This window comes from Euprymna scolopes, chromosome 16, assembly GCF_053919585.1.
Source record: "Euprymna scolopes isolate OS-2025 chromosome 16, ASM5391958v1, whole genome shotgun sequence".
NCBI lineage: Eukaryota > Metazoa > Mollusca > Cephalopoda > Sepiida > Sepiolidae > Euprymna > Euprymna scolopes.
Window position 1 is genome coordinate 113,969,842 of NC_136497.1, and position 23,399 is coordinate 113,993,240.

A 23,399-nucleotide genomic window follows, 5' to 3' on the forward strand; every position below is an offset into this window, starting at 1 on the left:
ATATGTCAGACAATAGATGTGAAAATATTACAGTCTCATGCGGCTAAAAGCAGATTTCGATCAAAGTTCTTTTCAGCATGAACTCATTGTTATTTTACTAACAGAAATACCCGACGTTACCCAGGATTAAATAAAGATCAGTACCTTTTTGTTATGCTAATAACACCATATTAATTTCTGTGCTTTTACTATCTCATTCTTCCGTTTCGCTTCATAATAAACCTGGAATAAGTTGAAATGTTGGGAAACTCTTGGAATTTCTATCTCATAGATGTGATTGAAATTTCATTCTAATCAGATATATGTATTCATAGTTTTTAGAAAGTGCATTCGACAAATCTGCGGCGTGTAGATATTAGGCAAATAGATTGTAACGAAGAGGTTCGAGAGTACTTCCGTTGTCTCCCCGGTGAATTTTATACATATTAATTAAATTGATCAAAATTAAGACATTTTTGAAATACACACCTCGCAGCTCCTTTATGTTCGGGGTTATCTTTAGTTATCTGAATTATTTCTATTGTCTTTCCCACGAAAATTTTATAGCAACCATTTAGTTTCCAAAAATGAGGTTGTATATCAAATTTTAAGGGATTATGCCCTCGTAACCCTTGGCTATTGTGTGACTCTGTCCTCGCTATTAAATCCACACGTGTGTAGTTTGACAGAGAGTATCTGTTGTCTCTCAATACTACAGTAATGTCTTAATACAATATATCATGTAGAAATTGAACAACGCTAAGTATATGGACGAAGTAATTATAAGAGTTATACGCTGCTCACGTCACGTTAGAACAAAAACACTTGAATATAATCTTTTTTATGGTTCTTGTTTTCCGGTAAAACTAAAGTTGAACTTTATAGACCTAGCTCAACTCGTTCTGTAGGTATAATTGTTTCCATTTTGCTTCAACTCCAAGAAACATCATACCCACAAGCGATTCGAAAGCAACAGTATGGGGTGTATTATTCTTGAAGAAGCAGTGAAGCATACAACTGATAAAATCAGGAATCGGATGATGAATTGCCATTCGGGTGGATTGGATGACCATTTATTCAAAACAACAACGAAAGATAAACGAAACAGTACAAAACTGAAATGAAAAAACAAACGAACGGCCATTGTAGGATTCTTTTTGTGCGGTATCTTTCCCATTTATCGAAATTTAAAAAATCATAGGCACAAAACCTCTTAAGAAGATGAAATAATCTCTCTTTATCTTTCTCTTTCTCTCTCACAATCTCTCAATATATATATATATATATATATATATATATATATATATATATATATGTATATAATGATTGTATTGCTGTAGTTTCTAGATGTTATTCCAATGAAATTCCCATGTTTCTAAAATAGTGCTCATAACAAATAGAACTGAATTATAGTATAATTTTATTTATTTATACAAACACTAATGAGTACATATGTGCATACATGTTTAACTTAACTTTATTAATCCAGCATCATCAGGCCAGTAGTTTCAACTGGTTTTATATACGAAAGCAGCATCTCTTTTTTCGGTGTTTAAGTTAAATAATAAAACGAACAGGATAAAATAATATCATGAATAAGCGAATTGTATACGTTTCCATAATAAGAGTTTTTTTCCAATTCTCCATACTTTCCGACATAAAAAGCAGACAAAGCTTATTTAAAAGAGCTTACGTATTCTCAGTTAAGACCTGGTCACGCTAGAGTTCGAAAGAAATCAGAGCTAAAACACGTATTTACAAATGTAGATAATAGTAAATGCATAATTAAAGAATATTACTATATACAGTCCTGGTCAAAATCATAAGACCACTTAAGAAAGTAAGCGTTTACGCATAATATAGAATTTTCAATCAAACAAATGGTTGAAACCATTGCCAAAAGGGAAAATATGATGGGAGAAAAATCGAAGCTGCTTCATTCGAAACCTTAACCCTGATCTAATAATTATTTAAAAAAAACCAAACATTTTCACCTGGTAAAAATGATTAGACCACTTTAATAAAATCGGCTAGTTTTGAAAAAATGAATACGAAAATCTTTCTATGTTATTAAAAGCAACTTGTTAGGGGATAAAAACCATCTTATTAAATTATTACTAAATTATATATGGCAAAAGGGAAACCATTATCAGAGTTTGAGAGAGGAAGGATCTTTGAGCTTTATAGCGGTGGACTCTTCCATAGATCAACTGCAAACGTAGTGAATCGTAGCAAAACGGTCATCACAAATATTTTAAGAAATCCAGATCAATATGAGCACAAAAAGAGTCCAGGTCGACAAAAAAAAAAAAAAAATAAATAAAAAAAATAAAAAAATAACCCCATCACTGGATCGCCGTATTAGGAGAAGTTTAAAAAAAAACTCCAGTATGAGCTCAAGTCGATTGAAAAGCCAAACAGCAGCAGAATGTAGTCGTAAAACCTTCAGAAGGAACCTGAAAATGAAGGGTTTCAAGCATTTAAAAGCGACTGCAGAAACCACGTCTTCTTGAACAGCACAAAACTAACCGACTTAAATATGCCGCCAAATACCAGACTTCGAATGAAGAGAAGTGGGAAAATGTAATTTTCTCCGATCAGAAAAAGTTTAATCTAGATGGTCCAGATAGATTTCAACACTATTGGCATGATAAAAATTTGCCCAAAGAGACTTTTTCAACTCGGCATAGTGGAGGAGGGTCTTTAATGATCTGGGGTGCTTTCCCGTCAGCTGGGACCCTTAAGTTGCAAGTAGTGAAAGGCCGGCAAACATCATTGAAGTACATTTCAATGCTTGAAAATTGCTTCTATCAGGACTGAAGGTCCACGTCTGTGTGGAAGAAATTGGATTTTCCAGCAAGACAACGCTGCGATACACACTTCTTGACAAGCACGAGAATACTTTTTTTCAAATAATATAGAATTGTTAGATCATCCAGCATATTCTTCGGACCTCAATCCCTTTGAAAATCTTTTGGGATGGATGGCAAAAGAAGTGTTCAAGGATGGAACCCAGTATGATTCGATAAAGGAACTTTCTGATTCAGTTTTCAGTACATGGGATAAAATTCCTTCGCAACTGATAAAAAAAACTTAGTCGCAAGCATGCCGAAGATAATTTTTCAAGTACTTCGTAATAATGGAGGCTATACTAAATACTAAAACTCTTTTTAGTAATTTATAATTGCCTTTTGTTAGATAAATTATCAGTGGTCTTATATTTGACCAGGTGAAAATGTTTGTTTTTTAAAAAATAATTATTCGATCAGAGTTAAGGTTTCGAATGAAGCAGCTTTCATTTTTTTCATCATATTTTCCCTTTTGGCAATGTTTTCAACCATTTGTTTGTATTAAAATTCGATATTATGCGTTAACGCTTACTTTCTTAAGTGATCTTATCATTTCGACCCGGACTGTATATATATATATATATATATATATATATATATATATATATATATATATATATATATATATATATGGTATCCACAAAGTCTGGCTACATAATCTAAAGGGTGTCCACAAAGTCTGGCTGCATAATCTAAAGGGTGCCCATAAAGTCTGGCTACATAATCTAAAGGGTGTCCACAAAGTCTGGCTGCATAATCTACAGGGTGTACACAAAGTCTGACTACATTAACTAGCCAGACTTTGTGGACACCCTGTATAAATATACTAGCAAAAGTACCCGTCGTTACTAGGTTCAAAAACAGCCTACAGAAAATGGACTCTCATTTATGAAATTATGATAGGTTATGAAAAGGAAGGGTTGTAAATTTGGGTTGAATTTGGGGGTATAAAAACCAAAGCAAAATATGATGAAAGTAAAAATAAAATAAAACCCCATAATTTATTATGCCATACCTATTCACACTGAAACACTTATCACAATATTCTGTGGATCTATATTAAAAAAAACAACTTGTTAAACTTTGTGACATATTTCCATTCTATGGAGGTCAGGTGCGAACGAACACCCCATAATTTTATTATACCATATTTCTTAAAACTGAAACATAATTATCAAAGTATACTTACGCAGATAGATATGAAAAGTCTTTATTAAAGTTTGTGCCTATTTCTATTCTATGGAGGCTAGGCGCGAACGTAGACTCCACGATTTTAATATACCATCCCTATTTAAGTTAAAACATACTTATTAAAGTATTCTTATGTACATCTATATCAAAAAGACTTGTAAACGTTTTTTTTTTTAATTTTTAAGTTTTTTATTTCCATACTTTGTTGACCAGGCGCGAACACAGACCCCACAATTTTAATGAACCACAGTTCTTCCAGATAAAACATGCCCATTTCTGTGTCTCGATAATCTTCTATCATTATATGTAATCATATTTTCAAATAGTCAAACATATAAGAGTCTATTCGTGACAAGCCACACACACACACACACACACACACACACACACACACACACACACACACACACACACACTCTCAGTTTTTTATATATATATATATATATATATATTGAGGGGATTAGACCTAGAGGCAAAAGAGCAAAGTTTATTTTTAATGTACTCGAAAATATACTAATAGTATTAAAAGAAAACGCTGCAATGTAGATATATAATAAGCTGGATGGGCATAGATATCCTAGAGCAAGTTTTATATTGAGAAAAATGATTCATAATTTTGAATTCAAAATCACTTTATATACATACATATATACGCATACATATATATACATACAAATATACACATATCTAGACACACACACACAAACATAGACATATATATATATATATATATATATATATATATATATATATATATATATATATCAATAAAGATAACAAATACATATAACGACATATATCAGGCAATAATTCTTTAAAATTTAAACGGTCTCTTCGATTCTGAAATTTTTTATTCACGACATAATTATTTTCTGATATACGTAAATTTTTTATTATCATTTATCCATGAACGTGTTTTATTATAATTTATCCATAAACGTTTTTTATTATCATTTATCCATTAACGTTTTTTATTGTCATTTATCCATAAACGTTTTTTATTATAATTTATCCATAAAAGTTTTTCATTATCATTAATCAATAAACGTTTTTTTATTATCATTTATCCATAAACGTTTTTTTATCATTTATTCATAAACGTTTTTTTATCATTTATCCATAAACGTTTTTATTAACATTTATCAATAAACGTTTTTTATTATCATTTATCAATAAACGTTTTGTATCATCATTTACCATAAACGTTTTTATTAACATTTATCAATAAACGTTTTTATTATCATTTATCAATAGACGTTTTGTATCATCATTTACCATAAACGTTTTTATTAACATTTATCAATAAACGTTTTTATTATCATTTATCTATAAACGTTTTCATTATCACTTATCAATAAACGATTTATTATCATTTATCGAAAAACGTGTTTATTATAATTTATCCATAAACGTTTTTGATTATCATTTATCCATAAACGTTTTTATTATCATTTATCAATAAATGTGTTTATTTTAATTCATCCATAAACGTTTTTTATTATAATTCATCCATAAACGTTTTTTATTATCATTTATGAATAAACATTTTTTATTATCATTTATCAATAAACCTTTTTCATTATCATTTATCAGTAAACGTTTTTTATTATAATTTATCAATAAACCTTTTTTTATTATCATTTATCAATAAACGTTTTTTATTATCATTATCCATAAACGGTTTATATTATCATTTATCAATAAACTTATTTATTATCATTTATCAACAAACGTTTTTCATTATCATTTATCTGTAAACGTTTTTTATTATTATTTATCAATTCACGTTTTTATTATAATTTATACCCAAACGTTTTTATTATCATATATCCATAAAGGTGATTTATTATCATTTATCCAATAACATTTTTTATTATATGTTATCAATACACGTTTTTTATTATCCATAAATATTTTTTATTATCATTTATTCAATAACATTTTTTATTATATGTTATCAATACACGTTTTTTATTATCCATAAATATTTTTTATTATCATTTATTCAATAACATTTTTTATTATCATTTATCCATAAACCTTTATCAATAGACGTTTTTTATTATAACTTATCTATAAAAATTTTTATTATTGATTATCAATAAACGTTTTTTATTATCATTTATACATAAACGTTTTTTATCATCATTTGCCCATAAACGTTTTTTATTATCATTTATCCATAAACGTTTTTTATTATCATTTATCCATAAACGTTTTTACTATCATTTATCAATAAACATCTTTTTATTAAATTTATCCATAAACGTCTTTTATTATCATTTATCCATGAACGTTTTTATTGTCATTTATCAATAAACGTGTTTTATTATCATTTATCAATAAAAGTTTTGTATTATATTTTATCGATAAAAGTTTTTTATTATAACCTATCAATTTACATTTTTTACATTTATCAATAAACGTTTTTATTATCATTTATCCATAAACATTTTTATTATCATTTATCCATAAACATTCTTATTATCATTTATCAATAAACGTTTTTTATTATCATTTATCTGTAAACGTTTTTATTTTCATTTATCCATAAACGTTTTTTATTATCATTTATCTATAAATGTTTTTATTATAATTTATCAATAAACGTTTTTTATTATCATTTATCTGTAAACGTTTTTTTTCTATCATTTATCCATTAACGTATTTATAATAATTTATCTACAAGCGTTTTTTATTATCATTTATCCATAAACGTTTTTATTATAATTTATCAACAAACCTTTTTATTATAATTTATCAATAAACGTGTTTTTCTTATCATTTATCCATAAACGTTTTAATTATCATTTATCAATAAACGTTTTTATTATCATTTATCCATAAGCTTTTTTTATATCATATTTCAATAAACGTTTTTTATTAGCATTTATGCATAAACGTTTTTTATTAGCATTTATGCATAAACGTTTTTATTATCATTTATCAATAAACGTCTTTATTATCATTTATCTGTAAATGTTTTTTATTATCATTAATCCATTAACGTATTTATTACAATTTATCCACGAATGTTTTTTTATTATCATTTATCCATAAACGTTTTTTTTATCATTTATCAGTAACCGTTTTTCATCATTTATCTATAACCGATTTTATTATCATTTATCAACAAACGTTTTTTTATTATCATTTATCAATAAACGTTTTTATTATCATTTTTCCATAAACGTTTTTTTTATTATCATTTATCCATGAAAGTTTTTATTATCATTTATCCATAAACGTTTTTTATTATCATTTATCTATGAAAGGTTTTTATTATCATTTGTCAATAAAACTTTTTTTGTATATTATTTATCCATAAACGTTTTTATTATTCATTTGTCTATAAAACTGTTTTTTATCATTTATCAATAATTTTTTTCATTATCATTTATCCATAAACGTTTTTTATTATCATTTATCATAAACGTTTTTATTATCATTTATCCATAAACGTTTTTTATTATCATTTGCCAATAAAACCTTTTTTATCATTTATTCATAAACGTTTTTATTATTCATTTGTCTATAAAACATTTTTTATCATTTATCCATAAACTTTTTTATTATCATTTATCCATAAACGTTTTTTATTATCAATTATCCATAAAAGTTTTTTATTATCATTTATCAATAAACGTATTTTATTATCATGTATCCATAAACGATATTATTATCATTTATCAATAAACGTTTTTTCTTATCATTTATCCATAAACGTTTTTTGTTATTATTATTTATCTATAAACTTTTTTTATTATCATTTATCCATAAACCTTTTTATTATTAGCATTTATCTATAAACGTTTTTTATTATCATTTATCCATAAACCTTTTTATTATCATTTATCAATAAACGATTTTATTATCATTTATCCATAAACGTTTTTTTATTATCATTTATCCATAAACGTTTTTTTATTATCATTTATCCATAAACGTTGTTTTTATTATCATTTATCTATAAAGGTTTTTTATTATCATTTATAAATAAACGTTTTTTATCATTTGTCCATAACACCTATTTTATTATCATTTTTCGTAAACGTTTTTTTATCATTTATCAATAAACTTTTTTTTATCATTTATGCTCAAACGTTTTCTATTATCATTCATCAATGAACGTTTTTAGCATATTATCCATAAACACTTTGTATTATCATTTGTCCATAAAAGTTTTGTTTCATCATTTATCTATAAACATTGTTAAATATTATTTATCCATAAACCTTTGTTACCATTTATCCATAAAAGTTTTTATTATCATTTATCCATAACCTTTTTTTTACCTTTTACCCATGAACATATTTTATCATCATTTATCAATAAACGTGTTTTTATCATTTATCCACAAAGCCTTTTTTATTATAATTTATCAATAAACGTTTATTTTATTATCATTTATCAGTGAACGTATTTATTATGATTCATCAATAATCGTTTTTTTATTATTTATCCATAATACTTTTTATTACATTTATCCATAAACTTTTTTTCATAATTTATGTATAAATGTTTTTTTTAATCATTTATCCATAAACGTTTTTTATTATCATTCATCCATAAACGTTTTTTGTATCATTTATGCATAAATGTTTGTTTTATCATTTATTCATAAACGTTTTTTATTATCATTCATCCATAAACGTTTTCATTATCATTTATCCATAAACGGTTTGTTATCATATATCAATAAAACATTTTTCCATATAATTTATCCATAAACGTGTTTTATTATTATTTGTCAATAAAACTTTTTATTATGATTTATCAATAAACGTTTTTTAGTATACATTTGTCAATAAAACTTTTTATTATGATTTATCAATAAACGTTTTTTAGTATCATTTGTCAATAAACCTTTTTTATTATCATTCATCCATAAACGTTTTTTATTATTTATCCATAAACGTTTCTTTTTATAATTTATCCATAAACGTTTTTATTATCATTTATCCATAAACGTTTTTATATCATTTATCAATAAACGTTTTTATTATCATTTATCCATTGACGTATTTATTATAAATTATCAATAAACGTTTTTTATAATCATTTATCCAAAAACGTTTTTATTTTCATTTTTCAATAAACATTTATCATCATTTATCAATGAACGTTTTTATTATCGTTTATCTATGAGCTTTTTTATTATCATATTTCAATAAACGTTTTTTTAGCATTTATGCATAAATGTTTTTATTATCATTTATCAATAAACGTCTTTATTATCATTAATATGTAAATGTTTTTCTTATCATTAATCCATTAACGTATTTATTACAATTTATCCACGAATGTTTTTATTATCATTTATCCATAAACGTTTTTTATCATTTATCAATAACTGTTTTTTATCATTTAGCCATAACCGATTTTATTATCATTTATCAACAAACGTTTTTTATTATCATTTATGAATAAACGTTTTTTATTATAATTTTTCCATAAACGTTTTTTATTATCATTTGTCAATAAAACCTTTTTTATCATTTATTCATAAACGTTTTTATTATTCATTTGTCTATAAAACATTTTTTTATCATTTATCCATAAACTTTTTTATTATCATTTATCCATAAACGTTTTTTATTATCATTTATCCATAAACGTTTTTTATTATCATTCATCAATAAACGTATTTTATTATCATGTATCCATAAACGATATTATTATCTTTTATCATAAACGTTTTTATTATTATTTATCCATAAACGTTTTTATTATCATTTATCCATAAACTTTTTTTTATTATCATTTATCCATAAACCTTTTTTATTATCATTTATCCATAAACGTTTCTTTTTATTATTGATCCATACACGTTTTTATTATCATTTATCCATAAACGTTTTTATTATCATTTATCCATTGACGTATTTATTATAAATTATCAATAAACGTTTTTTATAATCATTTATTGAAAAACGTTTTTATTTTCATTTTTCAATAAACATTTATCATCATTTATCAATGACCGTTTTTTTATTATCATTTATAAATAAACATTTTTATTATAATTCATCCAGAAACGTTTTTCTTATGATTTATCCATAAACGTTTTTATTATAATTTATCCATAAAGGTTTTTTATTATCATTTATCCATAAACATTTTTTATCATCATTTATCCATAAACGTTTTTTTATCATTTATCCAGAAATGTTTGTTTTATCATTTATTCATAAATGTTTTTCATTATCATTTATCAGTAAACGTTTTTTATTATCATTTTACCATAAACGTTTTTATTATTATTTATTCATAAATGTTTGTTTTATCATTTATTCATAAACGTTTTTTATTATCATTTATCCATAAACCTTTTTTATTTTTATTTATCCATAAACGTTTTTATTATCATTTATCCAAAAACTTTTTTTTATTATTCATCGACAAACCTTGTTTATTATCATTTATCCATAAACGTTTTTTATTATCATTTAGCCATAAACGTTGTTGTATCCTTTATCCATAAACGTTATTTATTATCTTTTATCCATAAACGTTTTTATTATTATTTTTCCATAAACGTTTTTATTATCATTTATCCATAAACTGTTTTTTATTATTCATCGACAAACCTTTTTTATTATCAGTTATCCATAAACGTTTTTTTCATCATTTATCCATAATAATTGTTAATGATTAATAAAAATCTATATTCCAAAGGTCATGATGTGTACCATCTTATAATTTTTCCTTTCATTCAGTTATTCAGTTGACATTTACAATTCTATACAGTATACGTTTCGTAGCACAAAATGAATCGCTTAATTATTTTATCAATTGGTGAATCTATATTGCCATTACTTCATCAGGAGAAATAGCAACAATCAATCCATCAAATGAAATAAAGTGCGTTTTGACATGATTAAAATTTGAAAATTGGAAGAGAAGCTGTAAATACCTCATAATAGGTTTTCATTTTTTTTTATTTAGAAATAAAGTCATTCAACCCTCTATTCGTTCTAGCAACTTCTATTAATTATTGCATATTCTGCCAAAAATTATCTATTTAATAATTAGTAATTTTATTAATTATAATTTATATACCCATATTTATGAAAATTACATTAATAATTATAATCTATTACACATGTTTGCGTATACGAAACTAAAAAGACGTGGAAGCCTCAGTGTAATTCAGTTTAACTTAATTGCCATAAATGTATTTGTATTACCTGGCTTTACGCACATATTAAGCACTATTGAAGTAAATACTGAAAATCGATTCATAAAATATTATCGCACAGTTATTACATTTTTGTGAATGCATTGTGAAAATATTGAAGGGAATTCACTCTGCAACTGCAGGAAGATTGATGAATGTCCGTTAGAAGGTACATGTCTCATTTTCAATATAGTATATAAATGTGAAGTACTAGATAATAACAGAACTAGAACGTATATAGGGGCAATAAACTGTAGCTTTAAAGATAGATTTAATAATCATACAGTGTCCTTCGGAATACCACATTATAAGAGTAAACAGAAAACAACATCATTAGGAAATTAGATTAGGAAATTAAGAAAAAACAAAATTAAATATATAATGAAATGGTCGATATTAGGGAGTGCAAGTGCATACATTTATATAAAATATATTAATATATTTTATATAAAATATATTAATATATACGAAATCTGGAAAAATTGAAACATATATTTCCAAATTCTATCACCTCTGAAACTAAAAGTCATAGAGTGGTGCTAGGGGCTTCAAATGATTGGACCTATCTTTTATGGTTTTTTAGCTGATTAAAATAGTTTTTAAGGAGTCAAAAGGGGTCAATATTGGAAAAATCGTTATACATTTTGTACACTCACGTTAGTTTACTTTTAATCAGTTCATATGCGTGTCACGTTGGTACAGTTGTAACGCCAACAGCTTGGAGTGTTACAGTTTTGCTTTCGGTTTCGATTCTAACTGATGGCACCCAAATACTTTTTTTTATTTTTGAAATCACGACTCTATTTGCTCAAATTTCGTATATATATATATATATATATATATATATATATATATATATATATATATATATATATAATAAATTCCACAGCAAAACAACGTCGCAGCCCACAAGAGCTATGACAGTCAAAGAACCGGAAGTCCAAGTCATAGCTCCTGTGGACTGCGACGTTGTTTGGCTATGGAATTTATTATATACAATCTCTCACATTCTGAAAATCATATATATATATATATATATATATATATATATATATATATATATATATATAACTACTTAATTTACTCACATAAAATTAATATACAGTACGAAAGTATAGATTTATGCGTAAACTTTAAGTCTTTACTTCAAAAGTGCTCAATACGTAGGTAGAGCTAGTTAGTAATTTATAAAATATATATGGCGATTTAGCTACACTGAATATTCCGTGTTTAATCCACTCTAGGACTCTTCAGGCTTATGCGCTTCATAAGCCTGAAGAGTCCTAGAGTGGATGAAACGCGTAATATTCAATGTAGCTTAATCGCCATACATATTTTATAAATTACTATATATATATATATATATATATATATATATATATATATATATATATATATATATATATATACGAAATTTGAGCTAATTAAAATAGCATATTTAAGCGTAGTTTACGATCGGGCAAAGCCGAGCGCCCCTCCCCGTTAGTGAGTAATAAACGTTATAAATACGTAAAGCGTATTTGGCACTTTATTTGGTGTCTTAGTTGTCATATGTTGTCAGATGTTGGCTGATGAATTATTGTTTCATTCTTCATAAAGTTGTAGTTGTTGTATGATATTCCGGCAGGTTAGATTGGAGGAAGTGTTAATGAAATATTAAATTCATAGGCGGTCCCCATTCGCCCGTATTTGATAAAGTGCAGAAACGTATCTGTAATTTGATCGTCCATTTTTTCTCTTCCTCAGCAACTTACTCTCTCTCTCTCTCTCTCTTACAGACATAATATTGCTTGTCTCTGTCTTTTCTATAATACTATATTGACGTGTGTTCTTTAGACTTATCTTATATATTCTTTGATTTCTTTTGTTCTACCTCGTTTGACTCGTATCCTAAGTAGTTTTATCAATTCGTTGTTGTGATACCTCATTGTAATACAGCTTTCTATTGCAGTAGTTGTGATACTCATTGTAATACAGCTTTCCTATTGCAGTAATTGTGATACCTCATTGTAATACAGCTTTCTATTGCAATAGTTGTGATACCTCATTGTAATACAGCTTTCCTATTGCAGTAGTTGTGATACCTCATTGTAATACGGCTTTCTATTGCAGTAGTTGTGATACCTCATTGTAATACAGCTTTCTATTGCAGTAGTTGTGATACTCATTGTAATACAGCTTTCCCTGTTGCAGTAGTTGTGATACCTCATTGTAATACAGCTTTCTATTGCAGTAGTTGTGATACTCATTGTAATACAGCTTTCCCTGTTGCAGTAGTTATGATACCTCATTGTAATATAGCTTTCCTACTGCAGTAGTTGTGATACCTCATTGTAATACAGCTTTTCTATTGCAGTAGTTGTGATACCTCATTGTAATACAGCTTTCTATTGCAGTAGTTGTGATACCTCATTGTAATACAGCTTTCTATTGCAGTAGTTGTGATACCTCATTGTAATACAAATTTTCTATTGCAGTAGTTGTGATACCTCATTGTAATACAGCTTTTCTATTGCAGTAGTTGTGATACCTCATTGTAATACAGCTTTTCTATTGCAGTAGTTGTGATACCTCATTGTAATACAGGTTTCTTTTGCAGTAGTTATGATACTTCATTGTAATACAGCTTTCTATTGCAGTAGTTGTGATACCTCATTGTAATACAGCCTTCTATTGCAGTAGTTGTGATACCTCATTGTAATACAGCTTTCTATTGCAATAGTTGTGATACCTCATTGTAATACAGGTTTCTATTGCAGTAGTTGTGATACCTCATTGTAATACAGCTTTCCTATTGCAGTAGTTGTGATACTCATTGTAATACAGCTTTCCTATTGCAATAGTTGTGATACCGCATTGTAATACAGCTTTCTATTGTAGTAGTTGTGATCCCTCATTGTAATACAGCTTTCTATTGCAATAGTTGTGATATCTTATTGTAATACAGCTTTCCCTGTTGCAGTAGTTGTGATACCTCATTGTAATACAGCTTTCTATTGCAGTGGTTGTGATACCTCATTGTGATACAGCTTTCTATTTCAGTAGTTGTGATACTGTTGTAATACAGCTTTCTATTGCAGTAGTTGTGATCCCTCATTGAAATAGAGCTGTCTATTGCAGTAGTTGTGATACCTCATTGTAATACAGCTTTCCTATTGCAGTAGTTGTGATACCTCATTGTAATACAGCTTTCCTATTGCAGTAGTTGTGATACCTCATTGTAATACAGCTTTCCTATTGCAGTAGCTGTGATACTCATTGTAATACAACTGTCCCTGTTGCAGTAGTTGTGATACCTCATTGTAATACAGCTTTCTATTGCAGTGGTTGTGATACCTCATTGTAATACAGCTTTCTATTTCAGTAGTTTTGATACTCATTGTAATACAGCTTTCTATTGAAGTAGTTGTGATCCCTCATTGAAATAGAGCTATCTATTGCAGTAGTTGTGATACCTCATTGTAATACAGCTTTCCTATTGCAGTAGTTGTGATACCTCATTTTAATACAGCTTTCTATTGCAGTAGTTGTGATACCTCATTGTAATACAGCTTTCTATTGCAGTAGTTGTGATACTCATTGAAATAGAGCTGTCTATTGTAGTAGTTGTGATACCTCATTGTAATACAGCTTTCTATTGCAGTAGTTGTGATACCTCATTGTAATACAGCTTTACTATTGCAGTAGCTGTGATACACATTGTAATACAGCTTTCCCTGTTGCAGTAGTTGTGATACCTCATTGTAATACAGCTTTCTATTGCAGTGGTTGTGATACCTCATTGTAATACAGCTTTCTATTTCAGTAGTTTGTATACTCATTGTAATACAGCTTTCTATTGCAGTAGTTGTGATCCCTCATTGAAATAGAGTTATCTATTGCAGTAGTTGTGATACCTCATTGTAATACAGCTTTCCTATTGCAGTAGTTGTGATACCTCATTGTAATACAGCTTTCCTATTGCAGTAGTTGTGATACCTCATTGTAATACATCTTTCCTATTGCAGTAGTTGTGATACCTCATTGTAATACAGCTTTCTACTGCAGTAGTTGTGATACCTCATTGTAATACAGCTTTCCTATTGCAGTAGTTGTGATACCTCATTGTAATACAGCTTTCTATTGCAGTAGTTGTGATACCTCATTGTAATACAGCTTTCTATTGCAGTAGTTGTGATACTCATTGAAATAGAGCTGTCTATTGCAGTAGCTGTGATACTCATTGTAATACAGCTTTCCTATTGCAGTAGTTGTTATACCTCATTGTAATACATCTTTCCTATTGCAGTAGTTGTGATACCTCATTGTAATACAGCTTTCTATTGCAGTAGTTGTGATACTCATTGTAATACAGCTTTCCTATTGCAGTAGTTGTGATACCTCATTGTAATACAGCTTTCCTATTGCAGTAGTTGTGATCCCTCATTGTAATACAGCTTTCCTATTGCAGTAGTTGTGATACCTCATTGTAATACAGCTTTCCTATTGCAGTAGTTGTGATACCTCATTGTAATACAGCTTTCTATTGCAGTAGTTGTGATACCTCATTGTAATACAGCTTTCTATTGCAGTAGTTGTGATACTCATTGTAATATAGCTTTCTATTGCAGTAGCTGTGATACCTCATTGTAATACAGCTTTCCTATTGCAGTAGTTGTGATACCTCATTGTAATACAGTTTCTTATTGCAGTAGTTGTGATACCTCATTGTAATACAGCTTTCCTATTGCAGTAGTTGTGATACTCATTGTAATACAGCTTTCCTATTGCAGTAGTTGTGATACCTCATTGTAATACAGCTTTCTATTGCAGTAGTTGTGATACCTCATTGTAATACAGCTTTCTATTGCAGTAGTTGTGATCCCTCATTGTAATACAGCTTTCCTATTGCAGTAGTTGTGATACCTCATTGTAATACAGCTTTCTTTTGCAGTAGTTGTGATCCCTCATTGTAATACAGCTTTCCTATTGCAGTAGTTGTGATACCTCATTGTAATACAGCTTTTCTATTGCAGTAGCTGTGATACTCATTGTACTACAGCTTTCCTATTGCAGTAGTTGTGATACCTCATTGTAATACAGCTTTCTATTGCAGTAGCCTTTTCCCAAGATCTGCAAGCTTTTCCTTTTTCCCTATAACCTTGACCGTTTTAAGACTAAAGCCAATAAGTATCTTATATCTTTCCGATAATTATATCTGTATTTTTGTTATTTTTACATCAAGTGACTTTACGCCTTGTCTGTTTTGGAAATCTAACGAAAATAAAACTGTTCAGTAACTACCCAATTTATCCAACATTCTCATGAACGATTTTCTTATTTCTGATAAGTTTCAGCCGATTTACTCTCAGACTTTCTTCGTGTGTTCATTTACAAAATTTGAAAACCAATTTTGTAAAATAAATATTAGTTTAACCCAATAAAACTTGCTCAAGTAAAAAACACAAAGAGGTTGATTTAATAAAGCAATATTCTTTTTAGTCAGGATCGGGTGCATTGTCGTTGTGAAGAGAAGGCATAAGAAAGCAAAACATGTGTAAAAATTTAGAATGGTTGTAGGAAGATAATATTTCAGTTATTTTACCTCCAAGATATGCTTGGATGATAACATAATCCCAAATAATTCCTCTTTCGCCCATAGCCCACCAAGTCTCATTACTTTACAGACGCACATAGTATATTCGCTTGTTTATGTCTTTTGTCAGCAAACAAGAAGAAGAAACTGCGATAATTTCAACGTAAGAAATGAGTATTTCAGATAAGGGAATTTCTAATTGACGCCGATCATTCCGTCGATTGGAAGGGTTTTTATAGAAAAGTAGAAACCCCTACCCCCTCCGAAAAAAAGCATACACAAAAACAAATAAATAAAAATAACAAGGAAAAATTAAATTGACGAACACTAGCAAAGTTACATTGTGTTCTTGGTGGGCCATCATTAATTTCGTACCAAGGTCACGAAAATGATGGCGGCTGTGACACCCCTATCAGGAAATGGTTCTTGATGAAGAAAAGATATGACTCGGCGCACCGCCCAAACGTAATCAGAACCACGTGCAAAAACCTTTGCGATGTCACTATAATATTGCTTGACAACTTTATTTTTTCATTTCTAACCGCCTTGTCTTGCTTGCATAACAAAAATAGGACACACACACAAAAAAAAAACATCAAGAGCTTTATAATACTTATTAAACACTAGCGGCGGCGCGTCAGGCTTTGCCCGGTCTAAAATACGGTTAAATATAATATTTTAATTCGTCAAGATTTCGTATAGAGTTGTGATTTTCAAAGTAAAAAAAGTGTTTGGCTGCCGTCAGCTAGAATCGAAACCGAAAGCAAAGCTGTTGCACTCAAAGCTGGTGACTGTACTAACGTGACATGAATATGAACTGATTAAAAACTAAAAAATAAAAATAAACAAAGATGATTGTACAAAATGTATAACATTTTCTTCAATTTTGAGCCATTTTTGATTTCTTACAAACAATTTAAACCGACTGAAGACCCACAAAAGAACGGTCTGCAAAAACTTCAATCATTTGAGGCTCCTAGCGCCGCTCTGCGATTTTTAGTTTCGGGAGAGATAGAATTTAAAAATATGCAGATAGACAGACATGTAGCATTTTATATATTAGACTTCAGAGCTAAAGAAAAATTTTATCCAACGAAAAGTACCTACATTTGGGCTAAGGTTCAACATATATTATAAACAAAGTTAATTTTAAAACATTCGGGATTTTTGAATAGTTTAGCCCATATTTTCAACGTGGTATTGTATTGCCTGTTAAAATTGAATTATAAGACTAATTATGAAAGAATGAAATGAAAAGAGCTTGAATGAATGGGTCAAAATGAGTAATTGAAACCAAGATAGAAAATAACCATCAGTTCGCCCTACTCTTTTGATGAACGTGACTTATTTATAAGTGAATTATTTTATTTGCGAATAAATCATTCAAAGTTCAGTATCTGTCTCAAATGTCATCCTCCCAATGTACACCCTTTCCTTTCGAATGGAGTTTAGAAATTATCGCCATTTGTTCCTTATGTTCGGAGGAGTGATATGTTTATTACCGACGAAACTGATGCTATTTTCGCTCCAAAGTGTCCCTTTGGTAGAGCTAGATCCCCACTATGAACTGATAGTTTGCCTAATCTTTCCGTCGTGTGAAATAGGTAAACCACGCTTGTGGCTTTTCGCAAGATCTTGGCCAACCAAATTAAAAACTCTGCAAAAGAGAGAGAGAGAAAACAGCAGCAGCAGCAGCAGCAGCAGAAGCAGCAACAACAACAACAACAACAACAACAACAAAAGCAGGATTATATTAAATATAGCCCGATATATTATGTTAAATATACCCCATATATATATATATATATATATATATATATATATATATATATATATATATATATATATATACTAGCTGGCAGTCCGGCGTTGCCTGATCGTACAATACGCTTAAACATGATATTTTAATTTATGTAGATTGCTTATGAATTATTATAGAATCAATCCTTTATTATATATATTAAAATAAAATGGTGAAGTACAACCGTGCTTGTATGTAGTTTCGTATCTGTAGTGGAATGCTTTACTACTAAGTTATATCAACAGATTTAATAAAGCTTGTAATTATTTTTTTTTAAAGAAGAAACGATTTGCCAAGACTTTATTATCTCTCTTGGCCGGTGTAACGTAAAATATCCCCCTGTAAAGATTCTTCTTTTTTATCTATAAGAGAGAAAAACCATTTTGAAGACCGGCTTTTTTTTCGATTTCCGGTACTTATCGGATGCATGTTTGTACGAAACATATCCAAGAACACTGCCAGACATATAAATGAGCTTTGTGTAAAATTTGCAAAATTTAGGGTCTGCCGTTTCGGAACCTATGAGGAAGGAACTCTTCCTCTCTCTCACACACAAAGTGACTTTTATATAATATAAATAGAGAAAGAGATATATAATTGCCATAGCTTGGTTTTCTTTGTTTTTATTTGAATAAATAAATAAAATCGTTTTCGAATTATTCACAATGAAAATAATAAATGAATTTTACTCTTTGGTAAACCGCAATGTTTATCTTTTAAGAACATGCAACAACGTACAACATTTAAACAAATAATTCTTGTTTTTCTTTTTCTTTTTTATTAATATTGAATAAAATTGAATTTAAGTATAAATTGTGGTCGTTATTTTTTTTCTTTTTTATATATTTAATTTTGTTTTCATTTTAGAAAAAAACAAACATTCATTATCGACAATCCGACTGCTCAACAGATCTTGCTTGCTTCGCCTCCTATGTGTGCCATCATTTTTCAGTTTACAGGACTTGTCTTTTGGTAGTCTCGGCAGAACCTACAGATGTCGTTGTCAGCCAGCCGACGTATATGGACTCTACACACTTTCAAGTAGAAAACAGTGTTCTCAACGATATAGTTCAACCGACCTTGGAATTAGTTGACAGATGGGAAGGTAAACGGCCCAATGGCTGCTGTTCCCCTTTCCAAACAGCAAGTCGCTTGTATATGATGCAACTTGTGATCATAGATAACAGAATCGGCTATAACCTCTGGACATGGCATTAGGGGAAGACGGCATCCAATTAAAACATGCATTCGTCGACAGATTCGTGCGCAAACAATCGCTGTGCAAACGAAGTAAGCTTATAGGGCCCTCACAACGTAGGAGATTCTCAACAGACAAATTGGAATAGTCATTTTTTAAAACCACGTGACGCAGTAACATTCATGAATATATTTTAGCAAAGTTTCTATTTTGAAAAATCTCTACACGCGTCGTGGAAGAAAGTATAAACCGCTATTTTTTTTCTTTACCCTTATTCACGTCAAACAAGGTATATTGGCACTTGGATGTAAGGGCCTTCTATTTGGGACGATGTCTACAGAGCCACTATCGAGGGAGTTGGAAAGCGATATATCTGTTCGCATAAACATTTAAATTTCAACATCTTTGTACAGTCAGGGAAGCAAAAAGCAGGCGGGAATTCCAAAGTTTAGCAGTTCGAGTCAATAAACATATAAGGACTTCTACAGGAAGAATTTTTCCAATTTAGTCGGGTTAGGGTTAGGCCGTGGGGAGTCACAATGATTGCTACGAGTTCGTCAGAGGATATTGCATTAAAGCATTCGTAAGACAGGCACAGGGATGAAACGTTGCGGCAATAGGACAGGGGTTTGATCTTGCTTTGATAATACGGAAACCATTAGATTGGCAATTTTTTTTGGGGGGGGATTCTGTCCAAACGAGAGAGAGAGAGAGAGAGAGAGAGAGAGAGAGAGAGAGAGAGAGAGAGAGAGTAATTGTAGATGCACTAGTTCAGATGTGGCAACAATATTGCATGAACGGGCGAGTCGTGGCTTTATAGAGACACAGGGTACTGTCAGGTTGGAGTAGATTTCTAGCACGGTAGAGGGATCACGGAAGTTAAGCAACGTTGAGCCTTGCCATTGCAAAAATAGGTGACCAATTTGGGAATTCCAGGCGCTGTATGTAAGAGGACGTTGACACCTCCCTACAAGAGTTGCAAAAACCTAACATCGTCATCTCTCTTGTGCGACTGGAGACCGCTTGTGAATTTTATACTCCCATGGAATCTCCTTCAGAGGAAGCCGGTTAAAACCGAATAGGGTTAGTGCTGTTTCTCACACACACACACACACACACACACACACACACACACACACACACGCACGCGCGCGCGCGCGTGCGTGCGTGCGTGCGTGCGTGCGTGCGCGGTAGCGGGAGTCCATCTACTTTGCAGCGGCCTTGGCAATGTCTTCAATGTATTTGTTCCAATTCATGTTGCCTGCGAATGCTAAGCCAAGGAGTTTAAACGATGCGATCTCAAGTATAATGTTATTAGTCATGGCAATCGTTTAAACTGTTTGCTATTGATTTTAATTAATTTATCATTAATGTAAAATCGAAAAATAGAGTCTAGAATAAATGTACATGGAAAAAGAAAGCAGTTTACTTCGTATCCTGGCAGCCAATTAAATAACAAGTAGCCATGTTTGTGCCCTCTTAGTGATTGAAAAAGTACGTAATAATTTGTGTTTTATTTACAATGCTTAGAGGAGAGTAGTCATTGATTTAGACACAACTAATGGAATCGCTTGTTTAAGTAGCATAAACCCAATTTGCATAAAACGCTCGAGAAATAAACAAGATTGCTGCTATCTTAAGATTGAAAGCAGCAGAAAATCAGATCGTTTTATCAATTTGTTCGCTTAATTGGTTTGATTTGTTCGCTTTCACTGTGAAGAGGAGACCGTGCTGAATGATATCGGAGGTTCACGTATTAGAAACAAAGAGAGGGTTATGCCACAATATTTAACACGAACTAAGTACGTTATGCAAAATATAGGTCATCGAATGTGAGTTATTATTTACATAGCTCCCACCGCGAGAATATGTTGGGAAAGTTGGGATTAAAAAAAAAACAAGCTTCTAAGAGGAAATAAACTGACTTACAAATAATGCCTGAGCAGTTCCGTTTGCATTTCTCGGTTGCAGCACCTCAGGTGATTAGCAATAAACTAACCTCTGTTCAAAAAAAGTACAGTTTTTCTAGGTTGATCCCTTGCACAGAATAATACTTCATCCCGACAGAAAAAAATGGCCAAGACTCTGTGGATTGAGTGTCAAGGACGTATCTTCAACTTTTATGAACAGCACCAAGACGTATAAGTTTAAGTTGTCTTTTTGAGTTGATTCAAGGAGTTCGTAATAATCTTTTTTTTAATTTATTTATTGTGTTTAACGGAGAGCGATTAATGTGAGTTACACCACTGCCAAATAAGTATTGACATAATAAATAGAAAGTCGCTCGGTTAAGAATAGCAAAAAGTAGTCCCAAAAGAAAAACAAAACAACCATTTTTGTTCTTTCTGTAAGACGAGGCAGATGTGTTTCGACGGACTTTTAAAGGGAATTTAAATAATAAGAAAATATACTCCAAAAGAATAATGGTTATTGTTATTACATATTGCTGACTACTATGAAGATGGACGTTATGTCACAACTGCTATTACGAGCAACCCCGGATTCTTGCATAGTGGGGTGGGTGTATCCGTAATGCACAGTTATCTATATGACAGACAACACTATTGAACATGGGAAAACCATATCTATTTAAGTGACGAAAATTCCCCTGCTCTGTTGTAGACAATTTCCCGGAGCCGTAGTCTCTCTAAAGAAGCTGAAATCTATGGCACCGAGAGACAGAAAGCATTTGCAGTTGTCGGCGAGAGACATCGATATCAGAGAATATCAACTGGAAATGGTTAATGTATGACAAGGTGTTGGGCCATTTTTATTGAGAGCTAAGCATTCAATAATGAACGATAAGACTGGAAATAGAAAGAAAAATGCGCAGTCATCTTTGTTTTAGCCAATGATACAAAGCTGGAGAGCTAAGAATTAATTAGGCATTTATAAAAATGAAGAACACTTTTCTAAAACAATTAAACATATTTCCATTTAAGCAATGAATTATTTACATAAATGCCATCAAAATAGCTTCATATTAATGGTCGTTTATTCATATTTTACATCAAGCCAACCACATACAGCTTTATAATCATATGATTTTTTTCTATTTTCGTAAGATAATTTTAATTTTTAGTTCCCTCGTATCAATAGTTTTTCCCAACACAATCACCAACACAGCTGATATTTTCATTCTTATGCTAATATCTATTACCATCTACTTCATTAGCAGAATTGCTTGAATAGCATTTTCCTATTACAACAAAATTATCATTTCGCTGTTTTCCTAATATTGATTTCCATATCTTTCGCAAAATCATATATATATATATATATATATATATATATATATATATATATATATATATATATATATATAAGCTTCAAAAACAACAAAGTTAATATTTAACGACTTGTCTGTAACAAGGTTACAAAAACACACGGTAAGCTTAATTATTACGGAAAAATTGAATTTTTATATAACGATTATCTCTTTTATCTTAAATGTTTTTAAATGTTTTTACTTAGCGGTTTTCTTTTTTCTTTTTATATAACGATTATATTTTTTACTTAAGGATATTCTTTTAATTTTTTACTCTACGATTTACTTTTTATTTTTTACTTAACGATTTTTATTTATATATTTTAGTTAAAAAATTTTTACTGTACGATTTTTAAAA